This window comes from Larus michahellis, chromosome 3 (genome assembly GCF_964199755.1).
Source record: "Larus michahellis chromosome 3, bLarMic1.1, whole genome shotgun sequence".
Lineage (NCBI taxonomy): Eukaryota > Metazoa > Chordata > Aves > Charadriiformes > Laridae > Larus > Larus michahellis.
The window spans coordinates 63,265,771-63,277,895 of record NC_133898.1 but is presented as its reverse complement, the minus strand read 5'-3'; the positions used below and the strand labels follow the sequence as shown (position 1 = coordinate 63,277,895).

The 12,125-nt window shown below is 41.6% G+C and overlaps 1 protein-coding gene across 2 annotated transcripts in view; it reads right to left on the bottom strand.

The window, feature by feature from the left end:
- TIAM2 (TIAM Rac1 associated GEF 2) overlaps nt 1-12,125 on the bottom strand; it is a 175,699-nt gene that overhangs the window by 34,841 nt on the left and 128,733 nt on the right. The window lies entirely within an intron of this gene.

The following is a 12,125-nucleotide window of genomic DNA, read 5'->3' as shown; positions in this document are numbered from 1 at the left end:
CTGGAGTCTATTGTGGCTCCTGGTATCTCAGAGCCTACATAACATGCAATATCTCAAGAGTTACTGCTTTTGCAGAAAAAACATTTTACATAACTCTATCAAACAGCCGCCCATTGTCTTCAAGAACTTAACAAGGAGTCTGCCTTGTCTGTTTATCTTATTATGCTTTTACCCCTCTACCCTCCCCTGAGCCTGAATAAGTTTTTCCTTTCCTCGGGACTTTTAAAGTAATTTTGAGTGTCTCTTCTGTATATGGGCAGGCATGAATGACTGTTGACTTTCACCATTGTCAAATCCTGGGTAGAAAAAATTAAGCCAACACGTAAAACTTGAACTGACTTAAATAACATTTTCTCGGGGCTGAGGCAATGCCAAGGATATTATTTCCCATTGTTTCCCAGTTTTGTTCTTTTTAGTTGACTTCTGCATTTTAATGCAATTTGCCTCCATACCTTCAAACAACATGCACCTGAGACAGATGATACAGTGGCATAAAGGATCTAGAGTTTAATCTCAGGTAGCTATTCAATGAGAAAAAAAAATTCTGTCCTTTCCCTGATTTTACAAAATGACCATTAAACATATTTTTTCTCTACAAAACAGGAAGTAAAACTAACCTACGCAAGCAATGAAGAGAAGGCATAAACGTAGGAAGAGGAAAATAAGGTAAAACAATCAGCAGACAACATGAACAGAAGAAATCATGACAACAACACCCAAAGTAGGCAAACAGAATATTATATCACTTTGTCCAGATGATCTATTGTTTCCTCCCTTCACCCTCATCTTTATTTTTCCTTTGTAGTCTACATGACTGTTAGAGGTAGGTCTATATAGTCTTGCCCATTTTTATAGCATATGCTATTAGCAGAATGTGTTGCTAATGGTAGTTAGGGTAAGCAACACTAAATGTTATTTCAAATAGTAAAAACTAAAAAAAGTTACACGGAAAGGATCCAAGGTGAAAAAGGACATCCTACTGCATGTTGTATGCCAAACTAACAGGGGGAGGGAAGGAAGGAAGGAAGGACATATGGTGTGTTGATCAGTTTAGCATCCATATCCTGTCTCCCTTTCCTTCTTTTACTGTGGAAGCAGACTTCCTTTGGATCTGCTCCTACAAACCATCAGACTATTCCCAAAGAGAATAGAAGCATCAACATCAGCTGTATAGCTAAAAAAAAAATAAAAATCAAAGGGCAAAGAAAATGAGTACTACTTTAGAGAATGGGTAATTTCAAATGCAGAGTGTAAGGACATAAACACAGCAGCAAGTTTAATATTGAAATTCTCTCTACTTCTAGTACTAAATGGAAGGGGAGCAACAAGCCAAACCATACAAACTGTATTTTTTTTAAACACTCAAATTTGGATTTAGCTCTGCAATGGGATTCATATCAATAAAGATGCTCAAAAGTAGTAATGTAAAACTCCTAACAGGCTGCGTAACTACTAACCTTTCAGGCAAAACCAGCAATAGAACTGTAGAGAGTATGCACAGAATTAAGAGAAATATTCCAGCTGTGTGAGTATGAAATCATTCCAGTATATAACATTCTGGATCTTTGCTGGGAATGAGCACAGAAAAGCATGCAAGGAGATATACAATTCCTAAAAATCATCCAAATGCGAGGTCAAATCAGCATTTCCCAGAAATTTATTTTTTAATTAATATTATTATTTTTAAAAAGCTAGCTCTAGTGTTATTTACCTTAATACATTACATTACTGACTAGTTAAAGAAAACACAGACTACTTTGCTGTAAACATTGCTTGAGAGGCTTTCCAACATAGTAATGGTGAGTATACCATGACCAGGTCTGCCTATACAGCTCCATTACAGTAGTACCTTTGATTTTTTTCTATTGACATACTTGTGATAAACCAGTCTGGAAGAAAAAAAGGGACTGGTAATATTGGGTTGAACAAAACTCAGTTTAAATCTTTTAACATAATTTTTCTCTACTGATCTGATATCAGGAAAAATTTCTACACCGAAAGGGTTATCAAGCATTAGAACAGGCTGCCCAGGGAAGAGGTGGAATCGTCATCCTTGGAGGTATTTAAAAGATGGGCAGACATAATGCTTAGACATATAGTTTAGTGACGGGTTTTGTCAGTATTAGGTTGATATTTGGACTCGATCTGAAACGTCCCTTTCAACCTATTCTATTCCTCTTTTTCCTGTTTACACACACACACTCATGCGTGGTGAGTTGAAATGTGCATCGCTTCCATCTGGGAAGGACAGGAATCTCTTAAGCAGACAGCTTCTTCTGATCTAGCAAACACCAGTGTCTCCAGACACTAAAATACAAAGCAGTGTGGTGGGTTGACCCTGGCTGGACACCAGGTGCCCACCAAAGCCTCTCTATCACTCCCCCTCCTCAACTGGACAGGGAAGAGAAAATATAACAAGAGGCTCGTGGCTTGAGATAAGGAGAGGGAGAGATCACTCACCAATTACCATCATGGGCAAAACAGACTCGACTTGGGGAAATTAGTTGAATTTATTAGCAAGCAAAATCAGAGTAGGAAAATGAGAAATAAAACAATCTTAAAAACACCTTCTCCCCACCCCTCTCTTCTTCCCAGGCTCAACTTCACTCCTGATTTCCTCTACCTCCTTTCCCCAAGCGGTGCGGGGGGATGGGGAACAGGCGGTGTGATCACTTCATCACGTTTCTGCCACTCCTTCCTCCTCAGAGGGAGGATTCCTCACGCTCTTCCCCTGCTCCAGTGTGGGGTCCTTCCCACTGGAGACAGTCCTCCATGAACTTCTCCAACGTGAGTTCCTCCCACAGGCTGCAGTTCTTCACAAACTGCTCCAGCGTGGTCCCTTCCACAGGGTGCAGTCCTTCAGGAACAGACTGCTCCAGCGTGGGTCCCCCGCAGGGTCACAAGTCCTGCCAGCAAACCTGTTCCAACATGGGCTCCTCTCTCTCCACAGGGCCACAGGTCCTTCCAGGAGCCTGCTCCAAGGCAGACTTCCCACAGAATCCCAGCCTCCTTTGGGCATTCACCTGCTCTGTTGTGGTGTCCTCCATGGGCTGCAGGTGGATATCTGCTCCACCATTAGCTTCCACAGGCTGCAGGGGGACAGTCAGCGTCACCATGGTCTTCATGGGCTGCAAGGGAATCTCTGCTCCAGCGCCTGGAGCACCTCCTCCTCCTCCTTCTTCACTGACCTTGGTGTCTGCAGAGCTGTTTCTCTTATATTCTCACCCCTCTCTCTGGCTGCAACTGTGCAGGTGTCTTCCCCGCTTCTGACATATGTTATCCCAGAGGGGCTACCACCATCACTGATTGGGCTCAGCCTTGGCCAGCGGTGGGTCCATCTTGGAGCCGGCTAACACTGAGGAAACTTTTAGCAGCTTCTCACAGAACCCACCCCTGTAGCCCCCCTGCTACCAAAACCTTGCCGCACAAAACCCAATACAGTCAGTTTGTTGCAAAAATGAAGAGTAGCAACTTCAGATAAATGTAAAATTCTCAGAAAAGCACAGGGGAAAAATGCCATTATGTGAAAAGCTTAACTACATCATATGAAATGCATACCTTTTTTTTTTTTTTTTGCTTGGTTTCTAACAATGTACTAGCAATGTAACCTCGTACTAAGAACTTGCTCAGCACCTTCAGCTACCAACAGCATCACCGAAGAAGAATGCCATTACTCCTGCAATGCTGTGTCTTGCTGGCAGGCAGATACATGACTCAAAATCATTCAAGAGAAATTACAACATAACCACTAAAAACTGAAAGGAAGCATGCTTCCTAAGTCATGCTCCTCACCATTCAATTGGAAGTAGGCACAGAGCACACAGATGGGACAGTCGGTGAAAGAAACAAACACATACAGCATATCCAAGAGCTCTGTACGCCTACAGGAATGTCTCTTCCCACGTCGCTGCGGTGATACACATACAAGTGGTCAATATGGAAGTTATTCACGTGTTTGTGAGCGGTGAGGTACAAGGGAAACACATCCTCTAGCAGATGTGTGAGACAATAATAATCTGTGCTACAATCCCAGCCAAGAAACCAAAGGAAATCAACTGGAAAGCATCAACATCAACCATCCGGCAATTCATTTACCATAAAGAAGCCATCAACAAACGCAAATGTCACTTATCTCTCTTTTTTCTGTTTAATTAACAAAGAAGCCTTAATTACTTTCTAGTCAGCGCTGCTCTTACTACTTTAGCCACTCACTGCAAAGGCAAAATTACCATGAGAAAAAAGTAGGAACTGAGGATCCTGTTTCTTTTACAAGTCTTTTTCTCATAATACTTCAGAACTACTTCAGTTTTAGATTTTTCTCACCAATTTCAAAAAATGACAAATAATCATCACAAGCACGTCAAGTGTTATCAAATGTCAAGCACTATGTAGGTGGTGTAACCGCCCCCTTTTTTTCAAACTACAGCAAGAGGGTGTGTTTCCACTTGCCACTCTACTGAAAACGATAAATTGAACAAAAAATTCCTTCTAGCTCTACACGAGAAGACAAGACAGCAAAATTAAATATACTCAGTCTCTGACTCCAAGACAAACTAAGGCCACTGCAGGGCATCATTTTCGGATCTAGCAGGAGCAGCAGCTCTGTGCAACACTTGATAACTATGCTCAGCAAGTAAAGAAGCACTATGACAGGCACAGGCAGTCCTGCCCATGGTAAGAATATAGTGACTACACCAACATGGAAAAATCTGTCTTCCGTTCTACATCATTTCCAAGATTGCGAGAACGGTTTGCTTTGTATCAGAATGAAGCCATGTCCTTTTACATTACACTATTTTATTTTTGCCAAAATGCTGAGAAAGAGACACCACAGAGCAAAACAAAGTAGCTTGAGAGTAGGATATTCATCCGTGATGTAGGAGAGAGTCTCCTGCTCTGTCAGACTCAGGCAAGGAAGCTGAACCTGGGTCTGTCTCGGCTAAGGTAAGATGCTAGATTAACAGCTAGTAGCTGCAAGTCTTCCCTGGTATTCCCAACTCCACTTGATCCACTTAGCACATCACCAAGCAATCACTACAGCAAATAGATTCAGACTCCAAAGCTCATGGTAAAGCTAGTCCCACAGGACGCAACTGATGCAGGCTGAAATCTGTCTGTCCTCAACAGGGAGGAGGCAGGACAGCAACTAATGACTTGAAAATGACCATGTCTGAGGTGGCTGCAAACCACGTTGCACTCATGCAACTTAGCAGAGGATTACACTTTCTGTAGCTCTCAACATTTAAAACCTGGCATATGAAATTGAAGCTCAAGAGCAAGGATTTTAATAAATGATTCAACTGATGATGGGGAAAAGAGGATGATGGTGAATAACTATGGCTATAGCTATGTTTAAAGAAGGAATGAGAATACTGGGGAAATCTAATGTAGGAAACTACAGATCTGTGACTGATTTTGTAACCTAAGGCTTTCACAATCAATTCATAGAAATAAAAATCAAAAATGTGGATATAAATGGAAAATTATATACATACAGTAAGGGTAAACACACTGTCTCAAACTAACATCTGCCTGACATCTGCCTTGGATAAAACGTCTTTTCAAAGGCAAAGAACAAATCCAACCTTCTGGAAACTTGGTTGTAAATAATAAAAAAAATAATAAAAAAAAGAAAAAAGAAACCTTTATAATATCCCAAGGGAAATTATTAGCTAAAATTGAAAGGATAGGAATTAAAACAAGCCAGAACTAGCTATCAGGTAAGATAACAATAGATTGGTCTGAATGAATTTCCAGGACTGGGAGAGGCTAATGGTAGATTTTGTCCAAGATGGGTTTGGGGACCAATTTTACTTGATATTTTCACTATTTGTCTCAGCAAAGAAAGTACAATAGGAAATACCCTGATTAAATAACTCTAATCATTCAAAGTTAATACACAGCATTAATTAAGAGCATGACTGGAGATACATAAAGGAGATGCAGGATGACCTTGAAGATGGAGCTGCAGTCCCAGAATGAAATCACATAGAACCAAGTTTCAGGAAACAGTAAGAACAATTCCTTCTAGAAGCTGTGGCTCATCAGTTGGAAGCATGAAAGGACGAAAAGTGTGGAATTGTGGAGAAGGGGTTAACACGCAGTTGTGAGCTAGAGCTACTTAAGCAATAGTCAAGACCAGCAGATACTGATCAGTTATAGCACTGGCCAGGAATGTGTCTATGCTGGCAAGTAGAAGACTGGCTTTCGACCACCACATGAATGAATTCCTGGAACAGGCTTACCTGTGAGCAAAGAATGCAAACAGTCTATTTTGGAATATTTAGCATATTCCAAACATGCAATATGATAAACCTATCAATAGGGTTGTTGAAAGCCTCGACTAGCAGAGGATTGGACTCACTGTGTCTGGAAATTCCTTCCCATCCTAGGTTCCTCTGTCACCAACGTAACACAAATATTACATGGGTGCCTAAATAGAGCTGTACAGGCAAATAGATGGCTAGAGGCCTCTGTCTGTTTTGTAGAGCACAAAAAATACTTTAAGTTTCATTAGTGCTGGTGTGTGAAGTTCCTGGCAAAGAGTGTCTATGACTAAGAGAACACTTATATCACAAGTGCACATTGGTGAAGAAGCCCCAACAGTTTTCCAACACTCTAGTCACTTGCTGATTCCAGCTCAGATGTTCATTAACAACTCCAGTGGTCACGCTGCTACAAACTGATAGTTGTCTTGTTTGTAGTTCTCTGGCACTTGAAAGGGAAATGGGGCTCTCAGTTCCTGTCTTCTCTGCTGCAGTTTTTAATCTGCAGTAGTTAGACACTTCAGATATGGACACACACCCCCCTCACTGAGCTTCGGTTATGAAGCACTTGGTCTAGTCTGTAAAAGACAGATACCCCGATCTCAGATCAGAGCAATTGACAGCATTTTTAAACACTGGTATTGTCCAGTGATTTCAGATAGATGTTGCAAAGCAGCAGTAAAGTGGGCATCAACTTATTTCTGAAAATACTAATATGAATTTTAGCTTGAAAAAAATAGGATCCAAAATTATAAGGAATTACAGGAGGTCCAGTCTACCTAGTAGGAAAGAACATATTCAATATTTTCCCTAATTCCCAAGTGTTTTAGAAACTGCCAATAAAACACAACATGGCCAATCTTCAGCATGTACAATATTCTCCCTCTCCCCATTACAGAGAGTTTCCATAACACGGTGCATGGTTTAGATGGAAATGAGATATTACATTTGGGTAATAAAGTTAAGCCAGGTGTATGGAAAGCTGCAGTTTTCATTGTTGTGTGAATTCTCCAGACTGATCAGTTAATTATGATAAGCTTGCAGTTCCCATATTCTTCTAGCCAATGTTACTATCAAGAGAAAAGCAAGCTTCCAAGAGAAGATAAAAAATATTTCCAAAATCCCTGTTGCAAATAATACTGAAGTCTGAGCCAACTCTCAGAAAGGCACAAAGCCTTGGTGGTCTTAATGCCTTCAGACTCACTGAAAAACAGGGAGTGGTAGGTGAAGCATTCCAGCATTGCCTGGAGAAGAGAAGTATCAGTGCGGTGAACTCTAAAAATGCTCCCTTGGAGACCAGTGCTCGTAACTTCAGTTAAACGGTTCAGCCTGGCAGGTAGCACGCATGTGCTTATTTCTTTTGGTTCAATACAACTCAATATATTTCAGGTTTTCAACAGTATATTTACTTTTTTGTAATGAAGTTAAAAAATAGGTATGTAAGCATTTCCTTCTGCCTCCTTTTCCTTTCTGAAAGACTTCAAGAAATAGCTTTCAAAAAGTAACAGTTGATCCAAAGGAATTTATTGAATGGCTTTCAAGAGACATTCTCACAACCTCTGTTAAAGACGGCATCCAAGTTTCACCAAAGAGATATGAAAGGTTCTGGGTTCACTAGTTCAGTTATTCATAACTCTTATGTCTTGCTTATGCGAGGATCAGGCCTTTCAGTTCTCTGGCTCATGTTATCCCCGGGATCAGCATGGAAGGGGCACCCAGCAGCTAGCATCCAGGACAGGGCCCGTGCAATCTCTGCAGCCCTTTCAAGTTCTGTCTGGGTTGCAAAGAACACATTAACTGTGGTCAGGAAGGAGAAAAGCAAGAGAGTTTTGGGAGGAGAAGACAAACTCCCATGAAAGATTCATTAACTGTGCCACAACAGCCATTTGTACTGGAGAAATTACTTGTAAAAGTGAGGAGGGTCTAGAAGACAAGGTGTGGGGATAAAGCTAGGTAGATTTAGCAAAGCTGCAATGCAAGAGGACACTGGAGATGCTCCTGGGTTTCTGTCATGAAGCCCCAGGTCTGGAAACATCAGGAGATGTTTGGAGGCATACAGTTCTTTAAGGCCTCCACGGAAAAGCAGGTCTTTTCCTCTGAACCCTCTTCAGACAGAGAAGGATGATTATAAATTCAGTGATAAGTCAGTTGAAAAAAATTCAGAGCACATAACACAAGGATGGTCAATCTCAAATGACATGTGGAGAGCTAATTTTCACCTAGGAAAAGTGCACTGAAAGGTCCTACTTTACCTCAAGCTGTTGATCTGTTTCCTCTGCGTGTCACAGCAGCAAATAAATAAACATAAATAAATAAATTTTTCGCACTCTTCTGTCCTACCAGTACAAGCCTCAACAGATGAAAAATGGCTGCTACAGACTGAGTTTATTCACGAGGAGTTTTTACAGCTACATTTGATTTCTAGACCAAAAAGTTGTCCCCAGGTAGCGTCTGCACTAAGGAAACAGACCTAAGAGAAGGCAGGTAGGCTGCAGCCATAGGTGAGAAATATCCATCGAAACACGTCATATCCTCCACCACTTCAAGCTGAAAGCCAAAGCAATTTGATTCACCTTTCACCTTCCTTGGGGTTCTCTCTGAATCTGGGCAAACAACTGAGGTACCACAGACCCAAAGAGCAGATTCTTATTAATCTCCAGTGAATTTTTCCAAAATTATGGGATTGCTCTTGTTAGCTCAATGCAGTAATTTTAAATGGAATTTATGTAAGTTTTAAACTATTGCACGGTGCCAGTTCAGTTGTTTCCCCACAGCTGGTACGCGCAGGCATTACTATTTAAGCATTCACACTCCAATGCTGAAGTAAATTCAAAACAATTTGCAGGCAGTAACTGTGGTTATTAACAGGACATTGATTTACAGCTTTCATGTTGCTTAAACCAACAGTTATTAGAAGATAGTGAAATACTAAATTTATTACCGATTCAAAACCCCCTTCCTCTTTTTGCCTAGGAAATTTTCAAGCTCTTCTGAAAGCCTCCGACCTAACTTTGGATACCAACTAGCTCAAATTCTCATTGCTAAATTAACACAACCTAAATCTACTAATACAAGTAACTTCGGATTCTAGAAAACTAAAGTTAAGCATATTAGAGACACACAAATAAAATGCACTGGATTTTAATAATTCAGAATTTTTTTAATCTCTGCAAGATATTTTGGCTTTTATCACTTGTTGTTTTCCTAGACATTTTGTAACCTTCCTGTAACCATGGAAGGTACACTCTCAGCTTAGCTTCAAGGCTGTAACAACTAACTCTTTGGCATAGCTAGAAACTTCATTCAGGAATTCATTCAAGATGTTAAATCTGTAAAGAAAATTAGCATACAGCTGTCATAACATCAGTCTTCCTAGACAGGGTTCTTAAACACAAAATTAATAGATGTCTGTCACTGACAAGACTAATTGTTACCAAACAAGACACGCAATTACAGGCCAGACAAGAAGGTTCTTCCCTTCATGGCCCCTCTCATCCATATGTTTTGGCTTCAGGGAGCAAACTAGGGAACATCAGAAGGTGCTCTACATGCTTCCTGAAGGACAATGCAACCAGGCGGCTTCTTTTTGCAGATCTGATACTGCCTAGACAAAGAGAAACTCATATTTCTGGCCAGGGCCTGAAATGCTCAAGCAGGACAAGTCTCTCTCCTTTGTCCTCATCCTTCAGTGAGGAAAGTGACGCTTCTCTTCTTTAAACACTCAACATTTTCATGTTGAGAAAAAGCCAGGGTGTTCATGAAAATATTCTTGTATCGTACAGCTTGCTTAAGACATGTTGGGTCGCATGCTGAACAGTGGCTTAGCTCCAGCCAGCCACCTACTTCTACAAGTGTGACTTTCTGTAGGCTGCTTTATGCTCTCTTTTCTTTTCTTTTTTCTAAATATCTGCAGAAACGTTCTGCTGGAAGCTGGAGCATAGTCTTTTAGATCCCTTGGGAGTTCCTTTGTCAGTTCACCGTTCATCGTGAAGCAAAGTAATTTGACTCATTTGCTAATTTAGTAATCAATAGGAGATACAAATTAGCAACACAATAGGAAATAGCTGCCTGCGCTTCTGCAGCAATGCCTGATTAGCCCCTGCACGCCAATGGTATGTTTTTATAGGGTAATTAAACTTTCTAAACTTTCTCTGTCCATGTATCTGCCAGTCAGACAACTGTTCAGGCTTTTCAGTTTTAAGCTTAACACTTCACACTGGCTTCTCAAATTGCTACCTAAATACTTTCATTTCTTAAGTGCACAACAAACGCCTTCTCAGATACATTCTCACTGGAGGCCAGCGTTAACCATAGCTAGTGCGTCACCCTTCTATTCCAGTTCAACAACTGGAGATGTGTGGCTGCGGTACGGAGCAGAAAACACACTGCAGAGCCCACGTTGGGTGGCCACTGTCCTCCGCAAGTGTCAGCAAAGGCTGCAGCCCACTGCTGCCCTTGGGTCTTCCAAGCCCGGCCTGCTGGACATGCAGGGGTGCTGTCAGTAGCTCCTCTCCTGGTTTCTGCTGCTACTGCAGGATTGCTTACGTAGGACGGCTTTGGCCGTTCTCAAAGGTCACTTGCACTGAGGAGAGTTAGAAAGCCAATGGAGCTGACCCTGCCCAGGTATCAATTGTACCACCTTAGTGATTCATTTTCTCCTCCATCTCAGATTTATAGGTACAGAAGTAATGAAAACAGAAAGGAAAAGGCGGGGCGGGGGGGGTGGGAGGGAGAAGTTACTTAATAGTTTAGTAAGAATTTGTGGATAGCTTAGACAGTTTGGTTTTATAATTACTCAACCTACCTTACCTCTGTGAAACACAGAGCATCTCCTGTTTGATGTGTTTTAAGTTATGCCTAAGGCACTGGCCTATATGTCGATGTCTCTAACTTTGTCATCATTAATAAATCTCCTTGCTGTCCATATTGTCACTTTACGGAATTCAGTAGGACAGGCAATGCCTACATATTGTCACTGAGCCAGAAGGTGCAGCTCCCACAGGGTTTAATGGAGTTTACACCAGGAAAAAACTATTTGGCCCACTGACTTCACAGGGATTAAATCATCACATCACTTAGCAAAGCAGAACAGAATGCTCTTTCAGTAGAAAAGCACAATGAAGAGCATTTAAGGCTGTCCCATTTTATAGCATAAACAATCTCTTAATTTGCAACATACGCATCTAGCAGGAAGCTAACAGGACAGTTTGTCAAGTGCCAGCAAGAGCTCATTAAACCACCACTCTTGGGAAACACTCCGTATTGCAAAACATGCAGTAGGCAACGAGTGCTCCGATGGATCCAGCTTCTGAAGAGGCAAACGCTTTCTTTGAATTAACCTCTACACTGCTACGGTCCCAGGTATTGTCACAGGCCAGACCTAGTCTTTTCCCAGTGATTCACAGGAGCACAGGACAAAGACACTTGTGTTAATGGCACAAACGGCTGGAGTGGGAGCCAACCTACCACGGTTGTCCAAGATTACTGTAAACACACACCTCACCTCTGAGCTTGCTTTGATGAGCAGCCACTGCATGTCTCACCACATCTACGTGGTTTCCTGCTGAAGTAAATTGGGTAATAAGTGAAAAAAAAGAAAACCCAGCAGAGTTATCGATCTTCAGGCAGATAAGCAGTCACGCTGCATAGACAACTACACGTCGACGTTAGAAAGTGGCACTGCTTTTCTAGCGCACTGCCTCACACCACACAGAACTGCCAGATATCTGGTATTAGGTCCACCAGGCAAGAGGGAGCCATGTGTGCAGAGCTGCACAACGAACGCAGATCAGGGCCTAACTCTAACAGGACTGTGGGTGTCCTCAGGACTTGGGAAGCTAAGACGCAATGTTCACCTCT